This window comes from Lepus europaeus, chromosome 19 (assembly GCF_033115175.1).
Source record: "Lepus europaeus isolate LE1 chromosome 19, mLepTim1.pri, whole genome shotgun sequence".
Taxonomy (NCBI): Eukaryota; Metazoa; Chordata; class Mammalia; order Lagomorpha; family Leporidae; genus Lepus; species Lepus europaeus.
Window position 1 is genome coordinate 61,395,348 of NC_084845.1, and position 14,341 is coordinate 61,409,688.

Consider the following 14,341-nt stretch of genomic DNA (forward strand, 5'->3'; position numbering starts at 1 on the left):
TAAAAGGCCATTATTTCATGCAAGTATTTTGTATTTTGATTATGTGTGTTCATCGAGGTGTAGTGCTTTAATAAGGAAACATTTAGAGCCATGGTCTCAAGTTAAAAACAAAAATCACAAACAAGAAAAGATCAGCGAGAACCTTCGATTAAAAGAAAAGTTGCACGGATTACAAATTACAGCAAATGAGTAATATCATTTCTAACTTAATTCATAAGTACTTGAAACATGATTCTAAGTTTTAAAAACACTTCCACATTTTCTTTCTGTTGCAGGGTTTAACAAAATATTGTCTTTCCATGATGTCCTTCGTTCACCCAGCTTTATTCCCTGAGCACCTGCAGTATGGCAGAAGATGGGGAAGGGTATCCAGATGCAAACGCCTTCTCTGCGGCCGGCCGGGAAGGAGTAGAAAGTCAACAATGCAGGTGAGTCAGAGAATGGGAAGGTGAGCGCCCCAGCAGCAGGGAAGCGCACAGCCATGATCTGTATTCTGAATGTTACGGGAAGCCGCGGGGTTTGATTTTACATGTCAGCTTGGCTCGGCCATGATGCCCAGTCGTGTGGTCAAACACCAGTCAAGTTGTGGCCGAGGGGGCCAGAGCTGTGGCGTAGAAGGTTAAGCCTCTGCCTGCAGTGTCGGCATCCCGTAAAGATGCTGGTTTGAGTCCTGGCTGCTCCACTACTGATCCAGCTCTCTGCTAATGCACCTGGGAAAGCAGCCAAAGGCGGCTCACATGCTTAGGCCCCTGCACCCATGTGGGAGACTTGGAGGAAGCTCCTGGCTCCTGGTTTCTGCCTGATCCAGCCTGGGGCCATTGTGGCCATTTGGGGAGTGAACTCTGGATGGAGGACATTTTTCTCTCTGTCTTTCCCTCTCTCTCTGCAGCTCTGCCTTCCAAATAAAAAAAAATTAAAAAAAAAAATAAAGATGTTGCTGGGAAGGTAATTTCTAGATGTGATTAGCATTAACATCGGCATTCTTGGAGGAAAGCAGATTAACTTCCATGATGTGCATCGGCTCCGCCCCATCTGTGGAAGCCGTTAGAGACAAGACTGAGGTCCCTCAGAGAGGAGGGGCTTCTGCCTGCAAACTTCAGCTCAGAAATTCTGCCCTTGCAGTTGGCACGCACGAGTTCAACAGCTCCTGCCAGCATTTCCAGTCGGCTGACCTGTCCTGCCAGCCCCCACAATCGCACAGATCGATTCCTTTAAACAAATCTTTGGTTCTTTTTATATGTTCTCTCTCTCTCTCTCTCTCTCTCTCTCTCTCTCTCTCTCTCTCTCTCTCAAAACTCCCTCTCTCTCTCTCTGCCTCACTGCTCCTTTAATTCTGTCTCACGGAGGAACCCTGGCTCACAAAGATGTCATCACACCGATTTGAGCAGGGGCATGGTATAATCTGAAAATCACTCAGACTACCAGAGAAAGCATTGTCTTGGGGGCAAGAGGGAAGCAGGGAGATGAGCTCCCAGGCTGCTCCAGGCCTGTAGCTGAACCTGACAGCAGCCTGGACATGATCAGAGGGTGTGGATGTGAGGAATATTCTGATTTTCAAACAGATCAGATGATGGGTGTGAGTGAAACAGATAAGTAGCGGCTTATGTTTAGGGCTTGAACAGCTGTATGTATGTATGGTGTACCATTGGAAAAGACAGTGCTGGAAGCTGGAGGGAGGAGGAAGGATACAGATTTGGAAAAGAAGGGGAGGGAGTGATGTATTAATGGATATATTAAGCTTTATTGTGAATGCAATGATTTCGTGTCATCCATTAGATGTCCAAATGGAGATACCAGGCCGGCTGGAGATTAGCATCACTTGGCCAGGCAGAGAGGCACGGTGCCTTGGCAGAGACTATGCAGTCCCTGGAGCCAGAACAGCTGGATTCAAATTACAGTTCTGCCTTGCCCAGAATTAACTTGACTGTCTTGGTCATCTTATTTGAAAAACAGATGATAATAGACTTACCTAATTGAGACAACATGAGGCCTAAATTAGTTACCATGAGTAAGCATTTGGGATGTTGCCTGGATCATATTAAGTGTCATGTGAATGTTCTCTATTATTATCTTCAGAGATCAGTTTTCTTTTTCTTTTTTTTTTTTAAGATTTATTTTATTTATTTGAGAGAGAGAGAAGGAGAGACAGAGAGGGAGGTCTTCCATCCACTGGTTCAATGGCCAGAGCTGCGCCGATCCGAAGGCAGGAGCCAAGAGCTTCCTCTGGGTCTCCCACCTGGGTGCAGGGGCCCAAGGACTTGGGGCCATCCTCTACTACTTTCCCAGGCCACAGCAGAGAGCTGGACTGGAAGTGGAGCAGCCAGAATTGGAACCAGCGCACATATGGGATGCTGGCACTGAAGGCTGTGGCCCTACCCACTACGCCACAGTGCCGCTCCCAGAGTTTTATTTTTCTGGCCCATCAAGTCAATGGCTGGACTGAGCAGGGGTCCCAGCAGGCCACCTTTGTGTGATTTTGGGGTTGTTGGCTCAAAGTGATGCTGCAGCAGGTGAGAGTTGGAGTGCAGCTGAGTGTTGCATCTTCCGTCTGCTTGGTCCCTCAGTGCTTTGGAGCAGGAAGGCTGACGCAGCTTTGCTCCTCCCTGCACTGCCTTTCTCTTCTCTGCTTTGTTTCCTCCACTGCGTTTGCCGATGCATGGATGTCCTTACTTACTCTTGGTCTTTTCTTGGTAGATAGCCCTATGAAGGCAGGGATTTTTCACTATTTTGTTCACTGTTAGCACCTGGAAGAGTGCCTGACCCAGTCAATATATGAGGAATGAGTGATATTTCTTAGTATTTATTGTTCCCTTTCTCTGTTTCTCATGCCGTTTCTTCAAATATTTTTCCCTGAGAAAACCAGATAAAAATGATGGCTGGGTGTTAATACGATTCTCTGGGCCTTTCTGATTTTTGCCTGTTGTCGATTTTCCTCGGGACAAACTTCACCTACGAGAAGGACATTCGGAGATGGTTTCAAAATTAACTCTGGAAATCAATTCTAGAATTGACATAGGGTCTTCTGAAAGTGGCGGCACCCTCCTTGCTCTGGTTGTCCACTCCGTTTCCTCACCTGGCTACATGTGGGCAGTTCTCCTCTTTGATTGCAGATTCTGATCACAGATTTTTGCTCAGCAATGCTTGTCGATGAGAAGCATTGAAAGCAATGCAGGGTGGAAGTTGATACATGGCCCAGTCAATCTATGACTTATGAGACCTATTGCCATCCCAGGCACCGTATTGATTCTGCAGCGTGGACTGGAAACTGACCTTCATCTCACAGAGCCCTCTGCCTTGCCCCTTGTCTGTTTATTCCCAATGGAGCACTTGCGTCAGGCATTTTTGTTGCAAAAATCATTAACCTTTATGTCCCTTTACATTCCATCATGATTTTACCATACGTATGAGGAGTGCACAAATTGATGTCTTTATTTAGCATGAAAGCTTCAGTCCTGTTTCAATGTCAGCTTTTCAGAGGCAGTTAGTTTTATCTTCTCTCACTGCATGGTTTTAGTACATACACACTATATCCTTGGAAGTGCAGGCACTGTCCAAACAAAGTACATTTAATCCTTACACTACTTGCACCAGCCCTTGTTAATGACCATCCTCAGCACAGTGTGTTGCAGGCAGTATTTTAACAATGTTTCCCAATTCTCCCAGTCAGATTGATGTTAATATTAGGATGGATGTCCAGTTTTACCTTGTGGTCGTTCCAGCCAGCACATCATGGTATGTGGCTGGAGTTCAGCACTTGGTGGTTGAAGTGAGTTAAATATTCATTCCCGATGCTCCACGGGAAGGGGCACTGACAGTGTGCTGCTCTCAGCTCTGCCTTTTATCTATAGAATGGATGATTGGCTGAAATAGGACTTTGCTCATCAACTATTCTCTTTGTTCTTGAAATGTAGGTGTGAAGTGGACTTCAAGATGCCACTTGGAAAAAATAACTCGTTTCTGGATTAGGTTTTGAGTCATTCATTGTGTTTTTGATTTCCAAGCCTGTTTTCTGTTGTTGGAGAATGGTCATTACATGCCAAAATAATAATTTTAAGACTTACATTCCACAATTTAGGAATTTAAATTGAAAATTACATTTCCCATGTAGAATGTAAGTTCTAAAATTGTAGAATATTCTGCCTGGATACAAGCTTCTAGTTGTTCTAGTAGAGAGAGTGCTCACTATACAGATAAGTAGGGGGACTGAGAATTTCAGAACCAAGTCCGGGCCACGGAGCTGCTTGGTCTTGGTCATCTGGAAAGGATATCCATGGCCTTTGAGCTTAGTTTGGAGGTTGTTGCTTGATTTCCTGGGTCTTTATTCATTTATTTAAAAATTAATTTAAAAAATTTTTACATTGCACCAGAGTTTTGTTCACTTACATGTAACAATTGTAACATATTTATGGAATATGGTGTGATATTTCAAGACAGTTATGATTTACGATCAAATCATAGTAATTAGCATTTCCATTTCCTTATCATTTCTTTATGCCTGGAGGCTTTTAGCTCCTCTCTTCTAGTTCTTCATAAAATACACAATAGATTACTGTGACCTCTAGTCCCTCCACCAGGCTGTGGAATAGTTGGACGTATTCCCTCCATCTTACTATGGTTTGTTATCCATTATCCAAGCACTGTGTGACACTTCCCCTTCCCAGACTCTAGGAAGCACTGTTCTACATGCAGATCTGCTTTTTTTTTTTTTTTTTAAACTTTCACATATGAGAGAGAATATGCAGTATTGTCATTCTGTAGCTGGTTTATTTCACTTTCCTCCTGCTCCATCCATGTTGTTGCAAGTGACAGGATTTCATTATTTTTTTTTCTTTTAATGATTTATTTATTTATTTGAAAGGCAGGGTTACAGAGAGGCAGAGGCAGAGACAGAGAGAGGTCTTCCATCCACTGGTTGACACCCAGATGGCCACAGTGGCCGGAGCTGTGCCAATCTGAAGCCAGGAGCCAGGAGCTTCCTCCATGTCTCCCATGTGGCTGAAGAGTTCCAAGGACTTGGGACATCCTCCACTGCTTTCCCAGGCCACAGCAGAGAGTTGAAATGGAAGTGGAACAGCCGGGACTCAAACTGGCACCCATATGGGATGCCAGCACTGCAGGTGGTGGCTTTACCCACTATGCCACAGTGCTGTCTTCCAAAATTTCATGCTTTATGGCCAAATACTATTCCATTGTTGTAGGGCAGCTAGGTTGACTTCATACCTTGACCTTGGCATTTATGTAATGAAGAACATTCACAGCAAACCAGTCTTTTTGTCCAAGGCCAATTGATGTTTCCACTCATATTCCCAGGCAGGGATATGAGTCGGAGTGTGATTCTGAAAAACGCACACTGAGTTACAGTCTTTTTTTTTGACAGGCAGAGTTAGACAGTGAGAGAGAGAGAGAGAGAGAGAGACAGAGAGAAAGGTCTTCCTTCCGTTGGTTCACCCCCCAAATGGCTGCTACGGCCGGCACGCTGCCCTGATCTGAAGCCAGGAGCCAGGTGCTTCCTCCTGGTCTCCCAGTTGATGCAGGGCCCAAGCACTTGGGCCATCCTCCACTGCCCTCCCGGGCCACAGCAGAGAGCTGGACTGGAAGAGGAGCAACCAGGACAGAATCTGGCGCCCCGACTGGGACTAGAACCTGGGGTGCCGGCGCCACAGGCGGAGGATTAGCCAAGTGAGCCGTGGCGCCAGCCACTGAATTACATTCTTACACTTGTTGTACTCAGAAGTGCCCTGTTATTACTCAAGTCTTCGCCATTGCTACATTCAGTACATCAGAGTAGGAGAAAATTGAAAAGAGCAACAGGAGAAATGGAGACAATACAACAACAACAAAAACATCAACTCTCTCCTCCCCCTTAGATAAAAACGAAAGAGAAGGTTTCCGATAAAGGCTCTAAGAAGCAATGATTCCTTTGAAATGAAAGTCGTAGCCCTTATCTTGGCTCTGGTACGTCCTCACTAGTATTTGCACCCCAGACTCTGCAGCACTTGGCTGCCTAACAGTGACAGGCTTCTAAGACAGCCTTTCTCTGTCACTATTGCGACCAACTGAGTATATATGGGTGGCAAAGAGCATTTTTATTCATAAAAAAGTAAATGAGCTTATTTCATAGTATGTTAAGTGAAAAGCACCAGGGAGAAAAATGAAGGGAAGAGGCAATCCTGGTGAGAGTCACAGGAACATCTTATCTTAAACATAGTTTCCACGTTCTATACTAAAGCACACCGTAGGGCACACGTGGGCAGAGTGAGATCACTGTCGTGGAGATGAGGCATTTGCCTTCTTCAATGTCCTTATTCCTATCCAGATCACTCCAAAGTGAACGGATACATGTTGGGCTCACTTCTTGAACCGAGTGACAATGTTCATTTCTGTTTGCATCCAGAACAAATTCGGAGATAAGAAAGGATATCTGTTAGCTTTTTACTTAATCCGAAAGTCAAATCCTGGCACATGATTTTAATAGCAATTAAAGTGGTAGATCAATTAACAAGTGTTTAATTAAAGTCTATTTAACTTTAAGCAGAAATCTTTCCTTCTGCCCTCATTTTAATCTTTATCCATTCATTTCTTCACTCATTAAAACATTAGTTTGGCCTTAATCAAAATTGTTTAGAAGCAACTTTCTGGAAGTTAATACCAGGAATTATTGCTGTTTTGTCCTATCTTTTACTTCATAATAAAGTTAATGGTTCATGAGGGGCTAAGTTCTGCAGGTACTGGGTATGACTATTGGAAAACAAAAAAACCCTCTATTCTTCATCAAGGATTTGCAGCTGCGGTGACTGCAAAGGCTGGTCTTTATTAGAAACTGATTGTGACCACACAGAGGGCCCCCCAACATGGAGAGGCAGCAGGCCAGGCCAGGTGGGAAGGGAGCGCTTGTGCATTTCACATGGCTTTCTTGTGCATACCAATGGGGAAGGAAAGGAGTCTGAAAATGCTGTCCGCGGAGATGCTCAGGATGTGGGCCCGAAGACCTCGCACGGCGGCAGAGTACTGATGGTCTAAAGACGTCCAGCCCTAATCCCTGGCACCTGTGGCTTCCTCGTGTCCCGTGGCAAAAACAACTTCCATGATGTGATTAAGGACATGCACCTGGAGCTGAGGCCAGTTGCCTGGATGATTCAGATGGAGCCAATTGAATCTCATCCATTTTTAAAAGGGGACGGGGACTTTCCCCTGGCTTGCTCACAGAAAAATGCGATATGAAAGTGGTAGGGGAAGAGATTCGCAGGGTGAGAGGGAGTCACCATGGCTGCCTTAAAGATAGAGGCAAGGGTAGAGTAATCAAGGACAGTGGGCATCCGTAGAGGCTGGGAACAGCTCTCAGCTCATTTCCAGGAAGGAAAAGAAGGTCTCAGTTCTACCAGCAGAAGAAACTGAATTCCGCCACCAACTGTGTGAGCAGGAAAAGGGTCCTTCCCCACGGCTTCCAGAAAGGATCCCAGTCCTTCCAACTCGCTTCAGACTTCCACCCGACAGAGCTGTAAGTCACTATGTTTGGGGTAATTCTGGAGAGAAGTGACAGAAATGTAAAGATTCTTATAGTTCTGGAATGAATAGAGAGAGATTAAAAGAGCTGTCTCCTTTGGGTAGGTCAGTTTCAGTTCTTGGCGTGTGTTGGCGGGTGGACCAAAGCAACGTTGTATTTGTCCTTGCACCTTGGAAACCTCTGTTACAATTCAGGCAAATATCCAAGCCACTTAAAATAATGAGTAAAGGGGCACAGCTCCACGTGAGTCAGAGTTGTCACTTACGATCATGGAATACAGCTTCGCGTTTCCAGACAGCCTTACAAGGTATGAGACCTAGCCTTTTTGTTGAGGTATTTAAAATAGTCTTCAAATTTTGTTCGTAAATTACTCCTGTCGTTTCTGGGTAAATGTCGTATGTAAATACATCAACAGCAGTCACTCAAACTTCTTAGAACAATCAATCATGTGTCACTGAAAAATGATGTGCCCTGCAATTAGGGCAAGTCTGTATCACTGCCTTGCTTTTGCCTCCATGGTTAATTGAATATTGTACACAGTTAGTGCTTGAATATAGTGCTGTGAGCTCACTCACCTGTAGTTTACTTTTTCTCTCCCTCCTTGGTCCTCTTCTTGGGGCTCCTGAGTATCTCCCAGGTTTTCACTAAGACCTTGCATTGGGAGTCTTCCTGGGCATGCAAAATTCTAAGGGTACTCAGAACTGACCCAGAGATGGGGTCGGGGGAGGCACATGGCATTCTGACTTGCTGTGCTGTGATTTCACTTGTGCTGCAGTGTCACTTGTTCAAAAATAGGACCTTTCTTTTTTCAAAATATAAAATTCTAAGAGAGGCAAGATCTGAGAGTTTGTAGAAGTTGAACACACATGGCCAGAAGGTCTATCCTGTATTCATTAGGCACAGCCTGTCGTGTCTGTACCTGTGTGTTTCGTTATCTTGGGTAAAATCAGCCAGACCTTTTGATTGTAGTTGGAGACCAGGTCTTTAAGGAGGTTACTACAATTACAGGAGGTCGGAAGGGTGCAGTCCTAATGCAGTAGGACTGAAGGTTTTAAAGAAGAGAAAGAGACTCCAGAGGTCTCTGCATAGAGAAAGGCCATAGGAGGAAACCGTGAGGAGTCGGCTGTGCGCAAGCCAGGAGAAGCCTCACCAGAGATGGAATTGACTGGCATCTTGGTCACGAATTTCTAGCTGCAGGCACTGTGAGAAGAGAAGTTTCTGTTTAAGCCTAGCAGTCTGAAATGTGGTATGTTTTTTTACGATGGCCCAAGCAGAGTTAGACAAAGCCACTCCCAGGAATCTTCATTTCAGCATTGGTTGGAAGCCATTGATGCAAATTAAGCTTGGGGCAGGTGGCTTTTCCATTTATGTTTGAAAGCAATATCTCTGGCTGCTGTGACTAAAAATGTGACTAAAAATGGGACAAGAATATAGCGGGAAGTCAGCTGAAGGGTTGCTCTGGTGTCCATGGGAGAGAAAGTGTTTCAACATTTGACAGTGTGAAGCAAGAATTACAACCCTACAGTGTTTTGTTTCTCACAAGGTAGAATACGAACCACAATTGCATGAAGAGTGAGGATTTGAGGTTAATAGATTTATACTTGTTGAAAATGCATGAATTTATGTGAGATGGTACAGTTGTAACGTTAAGTTGACAGTGGTAATTTTATTTTTCATAATGTAGCCCCTAAGTTATTGTGAGAAAGATGCAGACATACAGCTTAAAAGCTAATGAAAAGAAATAAAGTATTAAAATATCCGATTAGCTCCAAATGAGGCAGAAAAGAAGGGACAGAGAAAAGAGAATCAGATGGGACAATTAGAAATCAAATAACAAAAACAGTAAACTGAAATCAAAGTGTATCTAAAGTTATATTTGGTGTAAAAGCGATGAATATGCCAGTTAAATGAAAAGAATCCAATTAAATGCTATCTACAGAGAAACACTTTAATAATAAAAGTAGAGGACAACTGACAGCGAAAGGGTGGAATAGATATGCTGTGTGAAAAACAAACGTGAGAGATGGAACAGCTATATTAATATGACAAGATAGAACTCAAGACAAAGAATAGTGCTAGAGATAAAGAGGGACAATTTATCATGGGGAAAATTCAATTCTATACAAAGCTATAACAATTAATATATATGTTCCTGTTCACAGAATTCCGAGTTACATGAAGCACAAAGCAGAAATACAGGGAACATAGACAACTGCACCTAGCTGGAGATAGCAACATGTCTTTTTTTTTTTTTAAGATTTATTTATTTATTTAAAGGTCAGAAGTACACACACACACACACACAGAGCGAGAGAGAGAGAGAGAGAGAGAGAGGTCTTCCATCTGCTAGTTTACTCCCCAATTAGCTGCAATGGCTGGAGCTGGACCACTCTGAAGCCAGGAGCTTCTTCAGGGTCTCCCACATGGGTGCAGGGGCCCAAGGGCTTGGGCCATCCTCCACTGCTTTCCCAGACCACAGCAGAGAGCTGGATTGAAAGTGGAGCAGTTGGGACTCAAACTGGCGCCCATATGGGAGCTGGCACTGCAGGTGGCGGCCTTACCCGCTACACCATAGCGCTGGTGCCAACATGTCCTCTTAGTAATTGGTAACAACAATTAGACAAAGAAAAAAAAGTATAAGACAGGAACCGTACAGTTAGTCTCCCTGATCTAACTGACATTGACATCCAGCATCCTGTAACTAGAATACACATGCTTTTCAAGTGAGGTGGAACTTTGACGCTCAACTGTAGGCTGAGATGTAACATGCATCTCAGGAAGAGGGAATTGATGCAGCCTTGTTGGTAAGCATCTGTTAAAGTTCAGCTATGTCTGCGCTCTGTGCCAGCACGCTGCTCCATGGATATGGGCTGCAGAGAGCGGAATGAGCTCTAGGGCGAGTATAAGGTTGTCTACCACGGTTTTATTCATAATACTCCAAACCTAGAAAGCATCTAAACGCCCATCCACAGGAGGATGGACCCACTGTGGTATATTCACATAAGGGGAGACTACACAGAAACAAAAACAAAACAATGTGGATGAACCCCACAGATAAAATGATCCGCTCCACAATCCCTTCCTGAATCTGGCCACACTGTAAAATTCCACTCATATGAAGTTCAAGGGCAGGAAAAATGGGTCGAGAGTGGTCAAAGACAGAAGAGTCAGATTAGTTTTCAATCCTTGGGGTGGGAGACCTGGCCTGGGAAGGGCACAGGGAGCACTGTGCACACTGGCAACTTCTGTCTCACACAGGTGGTTGCTGCCCTGGGTAAACGGAAGCCAAGTCCACGTCGAAACTACTGAGAGGCCTGCTGCCAGAGACAGCCTGGGCCAGCAGCACCGGCTCAGAAACAACACATGTCATAATGACCTTAGTTTTCCAATTAGGAGCGTTCCTCCTAGTAGAATGGTCGAATATTTGCTCTCAAATTGCATTTTTTCCCAATATGGTGACTCGAAATTTATCATCCTTTGGGCTGGAGCTTGCAAACAGATGATTTTTAAAACATTTTATTTTTAGTTTGTATATATCATAAATACAACATTATATACATACTAATTCTTCCCACTGTACCCACCCTTCCACCCATTCTCACCCCTCTTCCTGCTCCGTCTTTCATCCGAGAAAGAAAAAGAAAAAAAGAACAAATGGAGTAAAAATAAAAAAACCCTAAGAGATGTGTTCCTCAACAGTCTATACAAGGGTTGATCTATGTTATTGCTTCTTGAAGGTGATTTTTCTTTTTTTTCTTTTTTCCCTTCTTCCTCCCCCTTCTTTCCTTTTTGAAACTTAACTGTCTAAAGAAAAACCCAAAGATGATACATCTTTTGTGAGCTCTTAGACATGACTATAACTTATGAGACATAATAATATCTTCCTTTTAATATATTAAAAGGAATTTTGTATATAAAGTAAGCTTTCTTGACCAAATCATTGATTGAATAACCTTGCCATGAGACTAGGGAATGACTTAACTATACAAATTGTTTTAAACCCTTTAGAAGCAATTTCTATAAACCGATAGGCTGGGCATGTGTTGCACCTTATTTGTCTTGGAAGTGGAGCCCTGGGTGGGTAGTATCTTGGGGCTGGTTGAAGCTGCTGTAGACTTAAAAAAGGAAACATTTTGCTTTGAAAGCATTTCCTACTTGTTATATTTTTCCTTCTATAACCACCCCTCCCTGACGCTCTGTCTTTTCCTCCAGCCCTGTGTCTCTTAGTGGAGGTTGGGGGCATCTCAGTGCTGGCCCAGAGAAGACTGGGCAGTCCTGCATACAAACTTCTGCTAGAGAGGGGAGTTCGATTCTGCGATGCTTCTAGAATTACCACAGCTGTAGGGACATCAAGGAAGTCTCATACATAGACATATGTTAGTGTAGCCAGTGGCAAGTGTTAGTGTCTGACCTGAGTATAACCACTGCCTCTAGCACTCAGTGGGTGTGCAGTATTGGGCAAATTACTGAAAGTTTGTATTCTTACGTGTGAAATGTAATTAATAATCATTGGTTCCTAAGGTTGCTGTGGTGAGGTTGCTGAGAATGATGTAGGTGCCCAGTAAGGGGTGATGCGATTTTATGATGATGATACCTCTGTTGCTGGCTGAAACCATACATCATGCCAAACCCTTAATGGACTGCGTGCTTTGCCTACACACAAATACCTATGATGGCATTTAACTTATAAATTAGGAATTAACCACAGCTAATAATAAAATAGAATAATTAAAACAAAAAATAGTGCTGTTGCTGACATTAAACTTAGAATTCTGACCTCCTCTCTCCAATAGAAGCTAAAACATCAGTGCACAGTTAAGCACAGCGAAACGAGTTCTTTTGGTCCTAACGTTCTGAATAATGGGGCTGACCAGTTCTTCATAAAGCACTTTGGATTCCAGAGCGAAAGCTCTAAAGAAGTCTAATGACTAAATAAAATTTAAATGCCATTAGTACTTCACATAATGATCGCAAAGTGCCAGAGAGAGATTGTGAAAAGCAACAAATTGAGTCAGCTATTTCCTTCTCTTTAAGATATCTACTGAGATGTTAACAGACAGAAAATCAGTAAAAATACTGGATGGGATTTATTTTTGTTTTAATTTTCTTAATCCTGCATTGCCTAGCTGGGGAAGATATGTCTATAAGGGAGTTTTAGAACAGTTTATTAGCTTTTAGAATAAGAGGCAGATTTGTGAATTACCTAATTATATTCAACCTTGGTGCCATTGACATTCCACATAATCACTGTAGAACAGTTCATGTGTGGCATGTGTATACTACAGTTTAATCTGACATTCATTCTTTTTTAATGTCTGGGTAATTTGGGAACCACTGTAAAAATAATTGGCATGGAAATGCAAAGTGTTTCTTTTCTTAAATAACAATATTACACCCAGGCAAAGTATATGTAGAAGGAGCTGGGACAAGAATAGAGGGGAGTACCACCAAGTAAAAAATGATTAATGTACAAATAACAATTCCTTATTGTCAGTGACAGGGAAGATGGAGTGAAAAGAGAACATGGTATGTAATACTTGGATTTGTCTGAAAGAAACAAGGATTTGTCTCCACTAACACAAGGGATCCAATTTATTTATGTAAAAATATGTTAAATATTTCACATGTATTATATAATCCTTCAGTGTCCCTTGGAAACAGTATATAATGGAAAATGCAATATTTTTTGTCAACAAATGTTTATTTACTACTGACTTATTATATGCCAGGCATCAAGTAAGACTTCAGAAATTCAACAGTGGTTAAGACATGTTTCCTGCTCTGTACAATACTGGAAAGTAGAGATCACCAACATATAAATGGGAAAACGAGGGGGTAAAAATACACAAAGACAGTATTGATTTCTAATCATAATTGATGTATAGACAAGCAGTCTTTTTTTTTTTTTTTACAAGGATTTATTTATTTGAAAGGACTAGTGACAGAGGGAGGAAGAGGGAGAGAGAGGAAGGGAGGGAGGGAGAGAGAGCAAGACAGATATTTTTCCATCTGCTGGTTCACTCCCTAAGTGGCTGTAAAGGCTGAAGCCAGAGCCTTGAACTCCATGCAGGTCTCTCACATGGCATGGCATGGGGGTCAATTACTTGGGCTGTCTTCCACTGCTTACCCAGGCACATTGACTGGAAGTTGGATTAGAAGTGGAGCTGCCTGGACTTGAAGTGGTACTCTGATATGGGATGCTGGCATTGCAAGTGGTGGCCTAACACATTGCACTACAGTGCCAGCCCCTAGATAGGCATTCTTTTTTTTTTTTAAATTTTTCCCCCAGAAACCTTTCATGTAAGGAATACAAACTTCATGCATTTCATAAGTATAACTTTAGGAATATAGTGATTCTTCCCGCCATACCCACCCTATCACCCCTCTTCCTCCTTCCTCTCCTATTTTCATTCTTATTTTTCACTAAGACCTATTTTCAATTAACTTTATACACATATAATTAACTCTATATTAAGTAAAGAGTTCAACAACAAATAGTATGAAAAAAACATACAACTTCCTCAACAGTTGAGACAGGGGCTGTTCAAAGTCATTGTATCTTGAAGTGTCAATTTCACTTTTATAAATTACCTTTTAGGTGCTCTATTAGTTATCACAGATCAAGAACATATGGTATTTATCCTTTTGGGACTGGCTTATTTCACTAAGTATGATGTTTTCCAGTTTGATTCATTTTGTTGCAAATGACAGGATTTCATTTTTTTTAACTACTGTGTAGTATTCCATGGTATATATGTCCCATAATGTCTTTATCCAGTCTTCAGGTGATGGGCGTTTGGGTTGATTCCATATCTTAGCTATTGTGAATTGAGCAGC